Source organism: Manacus candei, unplaced genomic scaffold (assembly GCF_025592945.1).
Source record: "Manacus candei isolate 608988 ecotype Guabito, Panama unplaced genomic scaffold, ASM2559294v1 h1tg000014l, whole genome shotgun sequence".
NCBI classification, from domain to species: Eukaryota; Metazoa; Chordata; class Aves; order Passeriformes; family Pipridae; genus Manacus; species Manacus candei.
The window spans coordinates 12,194,896-12,211,951 of record NW_026138062.1 but is presented as its reverse complement, the minus strand read 5'-3'; positions in this window follow the sequence as shown (position 1 = coordinate 12,211,951).

The following is a 17,056-nucleotide window of genomic DNA, read 5'->3' as shown; positions in this document are numbered from 1 at the left end:
AGATGGTAGGTCAAAGTTCACTGAGAGTGTTTGACACATCTCCATAGCAATGAGTTCTTACAAACAATATGTACAGGTGGTGTTGTCAAAGACATCATGTATGAATGTCACAGTGTGTTCTCAGGTTATACAGCAATCACTCATGTTAAAACATACTGATGTCTACAACCAAGGTGTGTGGTTAAACTCTGCTGAGATTCTGCATGAAGCCGCTGTCCCCTCATTACAGTGTCTTCTGGAGTGGCCTATTTTAAATACCTTTCTCAAAGTTTCTCATGGACTTTTTTTAACATTCTGCTGAATAAGGAGATGAAGGAAAAGGCAGAAGAGAGCAACCTAAAGAATCTGTCAGATTCTATCTACAGAATCAAAAAATGGCAAGGTAAGGGCCAAGACTCAGTGGGTATGATATATGTATTTGCACAGCATATCATAAAGCAGAACCACACGGCACAGGGAGGGGAAAGAAAAATTAATGAAAATGCTTCCTTTAGTGATGAACAGTGAAGCTGTTTAAAGTTCTGTATTGTAAACCTGGAATGTTGTTCACTGACCCACATACATGGCTTTTATACACACTACCATTGTAGTTTTCCCGTGAAAATCTAAGAAGAAAAAAAATGTATATATAGAGAGGGTTTATCTTTCATTTAATACAGCTGGTGAAATCAAAATATATGTTTCTGGGTACACATGCATTTTCTGAAGTCTCTGCCAAGCTGACATGTTCAATGGTGTACTTATTTAAAATAATTTTTACACTTTTCCAGAAAGCTCCTTCCCTGGGCATTCATCTGCCATTAGAAATATGTTACAGTCCAAAGACTATGGTTTAAACAACCAATGTTTTCTGTCATGATGGGTTAATATGGCATTACCTGGAGAAAACTGAAATAATAATTGAATTTAACATGAAAGCCCATCAATTCTTAGGTGTTTTGGAAGCATTGTTCATTTGAACAGTTCCTGTGTCTTCAACATGTCTATTAAATGGGCAAATAGGGTTTACAATGTGTTTTTATATTGTCATCAAGAAGACCTCTGAGCCTGGAATTTGTAAGGACAGAGTATGAATTCATAATAGTAGTGAAACATTTTCTCTGATATAATGTATTTGACTAGATACGCAAATTAGCTGGCCAGCTCCCTCCTTCCATCTCACTCCTTTTCTGAAAAAATTAAATCTCTGGTTGCTCCAGTAAGATACATTACACGTATGTGACTAATAAGTTTAGCACTAAAAAAAAAAAAAAAATTAAAAAAATAAAAAAGGAAAAAAATAATTGCAGCTCCAGACAAAACTGGCATTTGATTACTCTTTCCATCTTTACTAACAGGTTTGAACTACAGGTCAAATACTCACTTGACATCAATCAGAAAAACTGCTTTAGACTTCAAGACAGGAATGCATATTTACCCCAGCTGAAAAATCTAAAACTACGCCCAATATAAAATTAATCAGAAGGGAAACCAAACCATAATTTTACTGAGATCAAGGGGAAGCTTCAGACTCCTTTTCAGAGACAGAGTTTGCAATGCATGCTGTAGGCAATAAAATACGTGGGTTTAATTATCAACAACAGGCCTAAGGACTCAATCAGATTAAATTTAAACGTGTGTAAGAAACAAAATAAATATAGATATAAGGAGATGGGAACAGATACAAATCAATCTCGAGGGAAGTCAGAAGGAAAGGGATTAATTATTAAAATGTATATACTACTTGTTTATTCTTAGAGTTCTACCTGTGAGCATGACAAGTATGAATTCCTTAGACTTCATGATGCTGTGTGAGTTTCATGAGGGATTGAAAAAGGATTTAATAACTGAGGAGATCAGCCTCAGTAGTAGTACACTATCAAGTATTTGTGTTTGTCACAAAACTTTAATACATAAAGTCCTACAATCTCCATCTCAATGTGTCTGTACAAATATGCAGTAAGTGTCTTGAAAAAAAAATTCCTCCCCATTTTAAATTGTTTTCTTTTGGATAAAATTATTGCCATCTCTTCCAGGTTATTGCAGAGGTTCTAGACATGTCTACACAGACAAATATAAGTCAGAGCAGTCAAGCACTACAATCCTGAATGCCTACATGATTAATTTTCAACTTATTTCCCAGTTCTTTTGAGGACTGCTTCAGCTAATTTTCTCCAACACATCTTCTCTAGAGAGGGGCAGCCCTAAGCATTTTGGATGTGATACAGTCTGTGCCACTTGGCCTTGCGGCCAAGGATCAGTCCTTTACTCTCTTTTTCCCCAATAATATTGCTAGAAATAGGAGTAAATATTCACCTTTGGACTACAAATACAGGACAAGCATGAATTTTTCATTTTCATTTCATATTAATTCATAATAATTATGAAATTTTAAAGGTAGTGTATAATGTTTGTAAGTACACATCTCTGGAGAGACCTTCAGACTGTGGGGGTTATAATAGATGTTTCTTTTCTTCTAAGACCTTTGGTTTTTTTTCTTAGATTTATATTTATATTTGGTTCTTTTTTTTAATTTTATTTTTAAACTGTATTTACACAGGCCATGAGTTTTAATTTTTTATGGGTCTGAGAGTGCACCAAGGTGTGTGTGGCACACCACTGTGTGGTACAATTTTGTATTTTATTTTTGTTTGGTCTTTTCTCCTTTTGGATGCTGTGCATTTTCCTTCTCATACCTCCAGTCTTTCTTATTATCTTGATTTTACTGCTTGTCTCAGCTATTGCTCATCTCAGCTATTGCTCTCATATTAACACAACATTGCTCTGTCTCAACGAGAAGTGCATCTGCTCTAAGAAATCTTTAATGCCTGATTTTATTTCACTCCCCCCCCCCCATTAGCATTATTTTCCTCTGGATGTTTTTCATCATATTGTTGATTGCTTCCTGCATGACCTGTCTTACACTGGTAGCCTATCATGAAATGGAATATCAGATTTAGTGTCCCATTGCCCTGATGATTTTAATCTAAGAGCTGTCAGGTCTTTTGATATCTCCCTTTCCTACATGCTACAAAGTTGCCAGCTGCAAGGATGAAGCTTTCCCACAATTGAAACAAAAGAAAAGAGGATGCACGCTCAGCAGAACTTGCTAAAGGAAAACAAAGAATAAAAAAGATGACCTTAAGAAGTGTCCTATGGAAAAGAGAGAGGAATACAGCTTTATAAATGGGCCTTCATGCACTAACTTGAGAGGTTCCGAGATGCTGCGCTAATAAACTTGATGTAAAATTTAGAATGTGAAGGATCAACAACAATTAACCATATTGAAGTCTGGTAAGGGTATACAATAACTCTTCTTCATGTGGTAATGAAAGATCATTATTTTGTAGGGCTTTGATTTTAGGTAATGTGGAAGAGAGACAACCCAGTGCAGATCACCTGCCTCTGTATAGGGCATGAAATCTATGCCAGCAAAAGCAAAACCTCTCAGAGAGCTTCTCCAAATAAGTTTATGATTTCTCACTCCTTCGAGAAGCCCAAAGAATTGACTGCATTACATTCATAGAAAAAAAAGTCAAGATGAAATGAACACAGAACCATTTTCAGCATTATCTTGGGACATCTTTATTACATAAAAAAGCACCCTGATTTAGTCATTTCTTAACACATGAGTTGATCCAATGGTTTAACTTGACCCTGGTTATACTTTCTTATTTACTTTGGTGAAACATGACAAAAATCTCTCAAAATTTGTACTGAAATTATTGTTGGTGATTCCTATTTCTTTTAAGATTCAGATTCCAGTCTCTGATGCATAAGCCAGTGCTTAATTAGTTTCAGTTTAACCACAGATACACATGTAGTTCTGGCTTTTGGTTTGTTTAATTTCAAGATTATGTAATGCTAAGAAATAATGTATGTATGATATCTGCTAAATCAGTATATCTGAACGATGCAAATAACTCACAAAACTGAAAAAAAATCTTTTAACAACTATAAGGTTGCAATAAACCTTTCTATTTTTTTTTGTTTTTACAAATCCTAACACTTGAAATATCTCCCCTGAGGTTTTGTTTTTTTCTCCTGAATATATACATTTTTATATTTGTTTGGTTACTAAGACTGAGGCTTCAGACCAAGGAATTGGAAGTTGCAGCCTTTCGACAGCCATTGCTTTATTCTTCTATCATGAAAAGGATCCTAAGTAAAGAACACCAGCAGTGACTTGCATCGCTCCTGGGCATTTTTTTGTTCTTGTGATCTAAAGTCCACTTATTGTGTTTTCTGTTATTTGGAGGTCACCAAACTTTGATCACTAGGGGGTAGTGTGGGGCTTTTACTTGATCTAAGGTACCACACTCTTCAGCCTGATGTTTTTTGAATGTTTTCATGAAAATCTTACACTAAATATCTCGTATCTATGCATAATGTTCAGAAATTCTTGGATTCTAAAACCATATCATGCTACCAATGGAGATTAAATGTATGGTGTTCTGTTCACTTATTGCAAACTTTCCTGTATTCCCCAGAAGAAGTCAGATATTGCAAATGTCTGTTAATCCTCTTCATTTTCTCTCTTCTCCCACAACACATAAATATACACATGCACAAAAAAAACATTCACGCACATACATTTTTAACCCACTGACAATTCACTAACAGATTTAGAAAACTGCAAAAAGTGTGACCCCATACCCCATATTAATATTTAATCAAGTGTTCACCATACATTGCAAGTTAGCCTGAGAAAATTAATTAGCCCAAAAGATGCTTGTCCTTTAAAGGCACTGTAATCCCTTTTGAAAATGTAAATGAGATAATCCTTTGGTGAGTGCAAGCAACTGCTCATTTTATTCAGTGTGAGGTTTTCAGGATGTCAGTAGAAACCCATACTACGTCATTTGATTTTATTGGTTACAAATTCACTATCTAAAGAATTTTGTGAAAAAGAAGTGAGAGAATTTAGTACTCCTTCTTTCAGTTCACTTTTTCCCTTGCATAAATCTGAGTGTGACCTAAGAAGGAAATGAAAAAACCCATTGGGGACCCTTCCTTTTTTATTCTTCTTAATTGACTCCCTTGTTATTAGGAGACTAAAAGGAATTCTTGAGATCAAGGAAGGTCTAACACTTTTTGAACATACTGTGAAGAAGGAAATGAAAAAATGGATTTCAAAAGTATGAATGACTCCATTTGTTACCCCCCTACCTACTAATCCCTTCCTGTCTCATAAATCAAGATTGTCTCAATTTCAGGTTGTTATAGTGTAGATATTCCAGTTTGTCTCTGATAGAAATTTAAAGCTAGAAATTTTCCCTCTCATGGTTACTGTGAAGGGGTTTTTGGCCACTATAAATATTCTTTTGCTTAGAAATTGCCTTAGTCCTGGTTTCAGAATTCTGAGGTTTTCTGGCTAATCTAACTTCTACTTCAATATTCTCTTCAAGCCTAAGTGCCAGCTGTACATTTTTTTGTCTGGTTGGTTTGGTTTTTTTGTTTTAACTTCTGGCAGTTATTTTATCTCTTAATAAATGGCATATTCTCTTCCAATAAATCTTGCCTCTGTGTTTCCTACTGCACTGTCTGAGAAGGATACAGACAGTGTATTCTTGGGACTACAACTAGCATGCATAACTAGTCACCCTATGGAGGACTCCACTAATTCTTCCTGAGTCTTGTCCTTTTTTATTTCAGATTCAAGTTCTAAAACACTTTAAGGACTCATTTCCAAAAAACTCTTTGAAGACCAAATATTCTTACTCATACAAGTAGCTACAACAAAGAAAGACATGATAATATGATTTTAGACTTAAGTGTAAGAACTCTTATCTGAAAAGCTGCTACTGTGTGCAGTTATAGGCACCACAATATAAAAAAAGTATAAAGCCATTAGAGTGTGCAAAGGAAAGCTACGAAGATGGTGAAGAGTCTAGAGAGGAAGCCATATGAGGAGTGTCTGAGGTCACTTGGTCTGTTTAGCCTGGAGAGGAGTAAACTGAGGAGAGACCTCATTGCAGTCTACAACTTCCTCATGAGGGCAAGCAGAGAGACAGGCACTGATCTCTTCTACCTAATGACCACTGACGGGATCCGAGGGAATGACATGCAGCTTTTCACCCAGCAGGTTGTTGAGCACTGGAACAGGCTCCCCAGAGAGGTCATCACAGCATCAAGCCTGACTGAGTTCAAGAAGTGTTTGGACAACACTCTCGGGCACATGATATGATTCTTGTGGTTGGTGCAGAGCCAGGAGTTGGACTTCGATGATCCTAGTGTGTCTCTTCCAACACAGGATATTCTATAATTTCACATGAAAATTCAGAACAAAAATATTTGAATTTGAACTGTACTGGAAAACTGGCATTTTATATCCTTAGGTCTCACTGAACCTAACAAGCAGATTTGTTCTGCTTGTTAACATGGACAGATGACTGGCAAGACCACAAGGTTTACATATAAGAGATAAGCTTGGGAGCATAGATTCTTTACTGTGCGGTGTTGTGTGGGACATGTTCAATATTTGAATGTGCTTCAGTGTTCAGAAGCAAAACAATACTGTGTATAGGTGAGTCCACATCTGTAAGTGGATGTCTGTATAGTAATTCTGCCTCTGATTTTGTGTGTTTTCACCTCATAAGGAGGAATAAATGTGGTCATGTTTTATTTTTCATAACAAAGGATCTATTTCGCTCTGTGCTGATCTCTTTTACTTCATTGTGTAAGCAAAAAATGTGCAAATTCATGTAGCAGTGGACTCCTTCCAATTTAACAAGTGCATGAAAAATTTCTCAGTGATGATCCTATCATATTCTTTAAACACACATTTCCCATTTTTTCTCTTATGAACAGACCTTGCTTAAAAACTGTGAAACAGCAGCTGTTTCTCTCTTAATTTTCTTCAATGTCTAAGAAGCTTGACAAAAGAGCAATTTAATTTAGAGCAAAAGTAATAACTGGTGACCAAATAAGAATTTTCAACTTTCTGTCCCTCTTTTGCCTCTGACCCATCACATTCTCAGACCCTTCCCTACTATTCTGGGTAATTTGTTCTGTGTCAGCATCAGTTTTAGTCCCCTGTAATTCAGTGACTGCCAAGTTTACAAGATTATGTACAGTGGTTTTTGTGTGGTAGATGTCTGTCCACCAGGGACTCAAGTGAGCTGCAAATGTCAGCTTGGACTTAAACCAGTGGCCTAAAGCTACAAGATAAGAGCAATTTCTTCTGATCCACAGAGTGCTTACAAGTGTTGTTTTCAAAAGACAGGAATGTTAGCTGTCTTTTACAGCACTAAAATGCATGTTTGGCACAAGAGGAACTCTGTACCCCCAGTACAGGCACAGTGAGAAATTCAGGTTGCGATACTTTTAGTGGTTTATCTTGTCTACACTCCCAAACTCGCTTTCTGGAATTGGAGAGGAACTTGATAAAAGGCAGCAAATCTGACACTGTCATATCAGTGTTCTCCCCAAGGAGTTTATGCACTGGTGTAAAATCACTGAAAAGCAATCACTAAGCAACCAGATTACAGCTTTGGACAATCAATGCCTAAATCCATAGAGGAATTTGAGTTACTTACACCCTTTTCCCTTCACCTTTTTGACCTGCTTCCCCTTATGCTGTGAAGTGTATTTTTTGCTATTACACTTCTGTGAGCTGCACTGTATGGGAAGTGATGTGAGGTCACAGGATGAGAGGTTCACCTCCAAATAGCACCATGCAATCTGCTTTGACATACACATTTAAAAATCATTTCCAGGTATATTTTGAGCAAGAAGGAATACACTCTTGGTACCATGAAACCAAGCCAGGTAATGTTGAATATCTAAATTACCTTTGAGTATTTCAGAATGTGTTTATTCTGGACACAGAACACAGTGAAAACAAACCTTCTTTTTTTCTGTTTGCCAGCTTTAACCTGCCTTAAAACTGTTACTCCTTCCTCAGGATCATATGGAATTCTTTTCCCTTACTGTCTTCTGCTTAAATTTCTGTGATATCACCCAGATTGCTCATTAGATCCATAATACACAAGAGTATCTGAAAATAAGACGGAAAAAGAAAGAGAAAAAGACAAAACAGTGAGGCAAGAAAAACCTGAGGTGACTGTGAATCCCTGGGACAAGTTTTCAGGCAAATTATCATAGTTTTAATTACTCCAGTGGAGCACTTTCTTAGACCTCTCTCAGGAACAGAGTTGCCATAACTTGCATCAAGCATGGGTTCACTTTCCACAGAGCTGTCACTTTATCTCAGAGCTGAAGGTCTGGCTTGGGCCACAGTTTCAGAATACTCTGCCTTTGTGTATAATGAAGTCAACCTGCCCTGTGACCCTGGCAGAACTTTCCAGATCCCCTGCCAGCATGTGTCAGCTCATTTCTCTTATGCCAACAAAACTGTCCTTAAGGCTTCTCTAGAAACCAAATTAATTTTGCCTTCCAGAAAGGTGCTGTAAGTAATGGGGGCTATGCAATACTCTGTCATCAGTGCTTTCCAAACTTTCAGTCTTCTAGCTCCATATTGGGATCTGTTTGTTATTTGGTACTATGTTTCATGCTCCAAGGTCTCAAGTGTTACATTATGCAAGATGCCACACAAAAAACCAATGCTATGCAACCTGTTTATTTTGATGTCCAAATTCCCTACCTTTAAAAAAAAAAAATAAAAAAATAATAGCTTCTGGCAAATCAGCTTCTGTGAGGATCTGAAGATTTTTAACAATGGATGTCTCCAGCTACTATTTCTCTCATAGAAGGATAGGTATTTTTTTGTAACTTACACAAGCAAATGTTACCTGCCCCTCAACTGAGATATCATTTATAGTTCAGATATTAAAACTAGTAGCTACAGAATGAACAAATATATTTTGTGCATGTTAACAGGTACTTTATGTTCCACAGCCTTAGAATGAGTTCCTTTGAAAATGATCTTCCCATGGGCAACCTAAGATCCATTATTTTCAGTCCAATTTGCAGTCAAACTCTCCATTTTCAAGTGGCTCAACACAGGTCCTGTAAAACTTAAAGTAGTTCCATGAAACATCTCATAATTTTCCATACTTGTCAAGACAACATTATCTTTTAAAAGCTGATCACTTTGTTCCTATTACTACCATAACAAGTGGTACCAATCTAAATGGCAATAACAATCTGAATATGCTCATTAGCTCTTGAACAGCATTTACACGGGATAGACAGGAAGAGATATTGCTGTTCATTTCAGTTTGTATGGGGAAAAGCACTAATTTGAATAGAATGAAATATCCAGCCAACTCCAACTGTTGGAGTTCTGTGGCAGTGTCTGGTGGAAGTCTGCACAGCTCGCTGGATACTTGCAGTGAGGAGGGAGATTTTGCAGTGTACAGACACTGAGTTATGGGGTGAGTTTTTGTTTAGCTGGGTTACTGGCAGCCTGCTTTGGCATTGTCAGCTTCACATGTACCCAGCTGGATGGGGGTATGGTTTTGTGCACTAATCTGCCCTTTCAATCATATATTTGCAAAAACCTATTCAGAGTGCATTTTACAATTTATATATAATTTAGACCTGTTATGAGTATATACTGCAGGATGAAAACACGAAGAAGCTGTATAATTTATGCCTCATCTATTTATGCACTTTCCACTATAGATAATATACAATGTGATACAAGAAAACAAGATTGCTGTCTTTGGTAGATACTCTCTCAAAATTCCTTCAGTTCTTCCAATGCAATCCTCATTTAAAAATTAACATTCAGCATCAGAAAAAACATGAGTTTGATGATAGCATAGGTATATAACTCAGCTTAGAATATAAACTCTTTAATTGGCAAAGCAATTGACAATAAGGTTATTGTCACTGCACTGGGTGCAGATGCTCATCTACCGGCAGTAGGGGCTGCAGGAGGCACTACTGAGCTCTGCAGCCAAGCAGGTGGCACCTCGGGGAAAGAAGGTTTAAGAAAGGCCAAAAAAACTGACCAAGAGGAAAAATGCATGAGAAACAGCCCTACAGACAAAGGTGAGAGGAGGAGGAGGAGGACGAGTAGGTGCTCCAAGCAAAGCAGAGAATCCCCAGAGTAGTCAGCCAGCCCCCAGAGGAGACCATGGTGGAGCAGGTATCTTCACTGCAGCACAGGGAGGACCCCACACTGAAACAGGGGGATATTCCTGAAGGAAGTTGCAGCCACGGAGAGGCCATGCAGTATCAGCAGATAAATGTGAGGAGGAAGGGACAGCAGAGAAGAGCTGTTATGGACTGACTACTACCATCATTCCCTATTCCCCTTGTGTTGTTAGGGATGGGTGGAGGGTGGTTTAGATTTTATCTTTGTTTCTCATCTTCCAACTCTGTTTTAAATTGGAAATAATTTAAATTAAATTTTCCCCAAGTCTGTTCTGCCTGTGATGGTAATTGGAGAGCGTCTTTATCTCAGACGATGAGCTTTTCCTTATTTTCTCACCTTGTCCTATTGAGGAGGGGGAGCATGAGAGCAGCTGGGTGGGCATCTGACAACCAGTCACCTCTAGAGGTGACAATCTAACAGTGTCCATAGAATTGTTGTGATAATAGTTATCAAACTATTCTTTTGTGATATTTTATGAACACTGTTAGATTGTCACATCCACAGGTGACTGTGGTGGGTTGACCTTGATCTCTTTTACTGGTGTGAAAACAGGTTTCATTTATATAGATCCTTCTGTGTGGCTGGTTTTCTTAAAAGATTTTCCATAAAAGACTGTAATAAGTGACAGAAGACTGCTGTCTGAAATAATTTTTCCATTGGGAACAAATTCTGATAACAGAATTGTTCCCTTATGACTGGGCAGTGGATGTAGTCCTTAAAAACATACTGCTCATGAGATCCAGTTTCTCTGGTTCTGCAGACATCTTAGTCATAGCAAGATATTTATTTTGTATGATGCTGACAGAAAGGATAGAGGATGGGAAAGAGAAAGACACCTTTTTGAGTGGCCAGTGGAAGACAGGCCTTTTACTTTGGATCAAGAGGCTGCTTTAGAAATGGATTTTCAGGTCAGCTCAATTTACCACTTTCCCAGTTACCCAATTGACATCACCCAATGTTCTCAGCACTCAAATTGGATTCAGCTTTGATGAAGCTAAAGAGGTGGTTTGAGCAATGCAGAGCAATCACTTCTGGACAATCATTGGTGCAACATGGCTGTCTGGGGCTGGGAGCTGCAGGAGCCCCTGAGGGAGGTGGCAGGGCAGGGTCTCACAATCAGGTGCCATCCCCCACCCCAGGCTGGGAACTGGACATGCCAGGAAGCAGTGCAGGGGTTTGGACTGGAACTATTGTGGTGTAAAGCCCACAAAACTTGAGTAGTATTGCAAGGGTTTCACCTTCACAGCTTGCATCACAGTACTTGCTTGTGTGTGATTGCATCACACCACTTGCTTCAGAGCTTATCCACTCTGCAGAACAAAGTCAGATGTCTAGAAAAGATACATCTAAACTTGACAGTATGTTTCCACTGTGGGCAATAAGAGAAAGAGACCTTTCCTGGTATAGTTTAGTTATGTGAAACTACCTTAAAAATTACTTTTTCTCTGACTGAAAGTGCAAAGTAGAATTAGGTCAGCTGTAGTAGACACATACATCTAAAGTTAGATGAGACAGTTCTCATATATGGTGAAAACCTAGGCACAATTTAGGCATATGTAGCACAAAACAATATGTCAGAGAAAAGGGATTCTTCACAGATTACCAGGGATGTGAATTCCCACAAACTAGCCTCAAAGTGGCTTCAACCATTTATTCCCTCAAACAAAACAACTAATTCAATGACTAAGAAGGCTGGCTTCAAATGCCTTTGGCATAAAAAAACATGTGGTCCTATAACTCCTAAAGATTTATTGCAAATAAACAGAGCCAAACTCTATCATTGTCAGACCATTAGTTGTCCTTAGGGGAATCATACTGCAGGTATAACCTTTATACCTGTAGTTGAGAAGTGAAATAGAAGCTGAAGTACACTTAGAAAATAGAGCTGAGATCACTTGATTCCTTTTTCACATGCCTTCCTTCACTACTCATGGCCAGGTATTTTCCCTTGTGTCAGTTCTGGCATTTTATTGAACATCTTGTTGAAATGATCCATCTCTTGAAGTCAGAAGATAGTCCGTTTGCCTCATCTTCCCTCCCCTTACACGCCATCAAAAAAAAAAAAAAAAAAGATTATTTCTTCTAGATTACCTCAATGAGCACTGGAGCTAGTACAGGTCTCAGGGCCAGACTTCCCAACTGCAAGCAAGGGAGGAAAGAAGAGGCAGCTAAAAAGCAGGGGCAAGGTAACCTGATTAGTAGGCTCAGTCGCACTTTTGACTTGTACACCAGGATATCAATAGCATTTGCTGGCTTTGGCAACCTCCCAGGCTGGAAATGCCGCTGGAAAAAATAACCTGTGGGACTAGAGTTTTCAGCTGTATGGGCTGCTGATTTTAAAAGGCTGCTTCTTTCAGATAATGACTCAGGAAGGTTCTTTATCACTTCCTGAGAATTGATACTTAGCAAAGAGGTGTGGTTTTATATTGAATTATTAAAATATGAAACTTTTCTCACTATCTTGGTCTTGACTAGAAAAGTGCTTTCTTGTTAATGGTTATCCACACTGGCTAGAGCAGTACTTTCCTTGCTCTTTGTAGTGTTACAAATAAGTTAGCAGTTGCTTTGACTGGAGTAAGTATTGTGCTGAACACTTAATCTGGTTTACCCCATGGCTGCACCAAGATTTATGAGAGATAACAAGATATAGGAAAGAACTGGTTCCAAGAACAACATCCCCTCAACCTAACTATAGCTCTGGGCACTTCCTGTATTCAAAAGCAAGAGGTGCTTGCTCAGGTTGGCTGTACAACACTGGGAAGTCAGTGAAACATAGAAAGCAGCAAAATTAGTAAGGAAGTGTCTCATAATAGGCCTGAGGGCAGAATCCTCCACCCATTTAGCATTCATTGTTAAAATCCCTTTTAGACCCGGAGTTTAAAACCAGTTCAGTCCTTTAAAGTGAAAAACTGAGAAAGAAAACACACCATTATATCCAATTGGATAATGAGCTCAATGGAGTGAGCCTTTGGAAGATACAATGCTGGAGATACTCAAAACAGATCAGAAAATCAGGTCAACAGGTATGGAATACAGAGGATCAGGTGTGAAGTCCAGAACTTTTACTATGCTTCCATGGTCATTAAATTTTCTTGTGTGCATTTGTTAATGAAATTATATTGGAAGAACTCTAGCATATACTGGTCAATTTAGGTCTTCATCTCTCACATTAATATTGTAAAAAGAGATAAACGTGACTGGAACAGATTTACTTACTGAATTCTAATGCAGTTCTAAGGGTTAAGAAAAGCATGTTATTTTTAACACCTGATACTTTGGAACTCTCTTGCTTGAATTTAGCTGCTTTCAACTCTAGATTACATATAGCAAGTCTACCTATCAGCAATTTGCCTGGTTACACAGCAAATTTTGTTTTATTATCAGTTTTGCTTTTACTATAGTCCAACTTTGACTTTCAGCTTATAACAAATGTGCTCCTTTGTTGAATCTTTTATCTGCTAGTTTCCATGTAACTTTTCATATGCAAATAGTCTTGTTTAGAGCCTGTTATCACTCTTACATAATCAAAGATGTAATTTATGCTACTTCACAATATTCAAAATTTTAACCATGAATGTCATTGTCTGATACCCTGTTATTTGTATCCTCTTGATGACACTTGGTGGTGATAATGAACCTTTCAGCTCTGGGAGTGAGGATCCATCTTCTCTGTTGTGGCCTTTCACACTTTTGAATCTGCATAGTATATATTACACATAGAGTTTTTTAGTTCAGGTCAATTAATAGGAGTGCTTTCATTTTACAGAAGAGCTGTACTTCAGACTCATATAAAAAACCCTAGTTTTTTGGAACCAGCTAATTCCTTTGTAGAAAAACAGTTTGTTAGTTACTCAGTTACCTAACTGCAAAGCATTTCATACTTTTGTGAAAGGTCATGAATCAATATTGTAACTGAATGAAGTTTTATTTTATTAAATACACCTTAAATATTAACTAATAAGCATTAGGAAGTAGTAGATCTATGAAAAAAAAACCCCAACAATTATTTTGGAATAATGCTTTGAAGTACATTAATGAAATGAGATTGATACTTTCATGTACAGTCAATAGACTTTGAGATGGAAATTAATCTCTGTAAAATTTAGCCAACTAGTCATATAAACTCTACCTGGTATAAAGCAGAGAGGCAGGCAGCTCCAGAAGTTAATTAATACAGAGAAAAAGCATTTAGCAGATTACTCACTTTCTGGAGTTATCTATCTTCAGTGAATGTAGAGAAAACTCAGACATTTGATGTTTATAGGTTTGAAATCAAGTAAGGGGAATCTCACTCCTAGTGCCAAGACTGGGCTATGGTAACAACTGTCAGGTATTGCAACACGTCCCAGTGAAGCTGCAGCTAAAAGACAGTCATCAAAACTGAGATCACTGAGCTCAGAAGTAAAAAAAATAAGTTACTGTAATATCATTATGGAATAGAATGAAATAGAGTGGACAGAGTTCTCGTGGGATTTCTTTTGTTTATTTGCTTTCCTATACCTGTTATCTTACAGCAATCTGGCAACAACAGTAGATAACCCACAGTTAGCTCATCCATTGGGAGAATATCTAAGATCTGATAATATACTCCAACACTATTAGATTATTTATTCAAAGCTGAATTCCTCTATTACTGAATTCTAAATTTAAACAGATTGTTTTTTCTTCTAACATGAAAACGTTAGACCTTATTCTCAACAGCTTTAGTGAGAAGAACAATGTTTTACAGTTTCAGACAAAATGTAGCAATTATAGAAAGGTGCAGTCCTTTGAGACAAACATTTGTAGCTGGTAGATTACCATGAAAGTAAGGATATTTCAGCAAAGTCCCTTCCCGTCCACACTCCGTCACTTTCCATTACTGACAATCCATTGGCATGGCATGCATGGACAAAATTCCCTGCACATCAAGAGCTTGGGGATCTCATATCTGTTTGTTAAAGTAACAGTTGCATTTCATCAAAAGAAAAATCCATCCTCCATTAATAAATAATGTATACATCTAACATTATAGTCAAGCAAGAAAATACAAACAGTTCCAGTTTTTGAGTTCCATTATTTGAGTGTGATGTTTGCCCTTTGTATAAGTTATACTGCTGACTTGTAAGGACATCACATTCATGATGTTACATTTGGGGCTGTATGGAGTCTAGGGCTTCCACCCATATACAATTTTGAGACAAAAAATGTCTCTTCAGCTTTAACTTGGGATACAGAGCTTCATCAAGGTAGGGGTGAGTTTAACAATTACACAGTGTTAAGCACTAAACACAGCTTCATAAGAATGAATGAATGGGTGGAAAGCAGAAGAAGTTTTTTCTGAAGGGTGTCTATTTCTTAAGGATTCAGATCATCTAATAATTAATCTAATGCACTCTAGACATTTTTCCCTGTATCCTATATTTAAAAAAAAAAAGATGAAAAACTACAGGATTTACAAAATTTTTAATTAGATTCTAACCTAAGCTGTTGACATTTTAAAACACAACACGTTTGCTTTGTGATTTAACTGAGGAGTTTGATTTATTGATTTTTTTTTTTTTCTAGACAAGCACTTTTTAAATAGATTTTGGATTTTTTTTAGATTGCTAAGAATGTAGGTAAGTGCTACTGAAATTTTCAAACTCAGTAGTGCCACGGTTCGAGGGAGGCTAGGGCCGGAGATAACGTAGAGGTGCAAGTGGAATACTTTATTGAGGTTTCCAGAGGTTTTATGGGTCTAGGCGGGGAAAGGGCTAGAATACGGGGTGGAGCATGAGACAGACAAACGGGGGAACAAATCGGGATAGGGACACAGGCAAAGGGGGAGGAATGTGGGAGGAACCGGGCGAATGGTAACTGTCTCCTCTCTGCAGCTTCTGCAGCCTGTCAGAGAGAGGAGCGGGGAAGCAGGGAAGCGGGTGTGCCTGGGCATGCCCGGGAGATACAAATCCTGGGGAAACATACAATGTGTATATTTATAAACACGTAAGAACTGTAAAGTCCCTATCATGAAGTCCTGTCGATTGCTGTATGTTTTTCTCCACGCCTGGAACCTCTCCCATCCTGAAGCTTGTTCCTTCACACAGTAGTAACTTCCACTGATATTAGTGAAAATTGGGTGTTCACTTTAAAATCCTTTATACATTTTTCAGCACTAAATATACATTTTTAAAATAGGGGCCTTCTTTCATGAGATTAATTTAAAGTATCTTTAAGTATCTTTAAAATTAATGGAAATGGTACAGGCAATGTAGCTGGAGCCACTTTTTTTTCTGAGAGTAAAAATAAGAGAAATGTCAGCTTCTTCATTTGCTTACTGAAAGCTAGGCTACCCAAACATTGTCAGACATGACAATGAAAACTCATGACACCTTGGAGTCTAATCTTATTGTCCTAGTGCATCTCCAAAGGTGTATTGGGCAATGAAATGAACCTCTCAGGATGCAATTGTCTAATCTTACAACTCACCTAAATTTAGGTGACTACAATGTAGGTATTGGTACATGATATAGGTATCTAAGCTTCCTCATAGTCATAGGGGATCTATACAGGTTTCAGCTTTATCAACACAGATATGTAGTGTTACTATATGCATCTAGACATCAGTTGCTGCTCCATAATTATGTTTTCCACATCCTTTTTTAACTTGTCATGAATGCTAGCCCCACGTAGAGATGTCTTGGATACTACAGACCACTTAATGTTGCAATAGATGGCTAATCTTGCATCCATTCACCCTAGTCAAACGGGCTTAGGGAGCTATTGATCTTTACCTAAGACACCTAAATCTGGTCGTCTGGATACCTAAAGTAGCTTGCATATATGACAGACAGACGTGTTAGATAGCTACCTAGACTGAAGAAATCAAACAGAAGAGCTAGCTAGATCCCTTATGCTAGTGATGTTTTGATAAACATGGGTGTGTAATATCAATTTAGATGCAGCAGCCTGCAATGACTGCTTCTGAAGGTAAAAGTCTCAGGTATCTGACAGCCCTGTGCAGGCATCTGCAGGACAGTGCTCTGTATC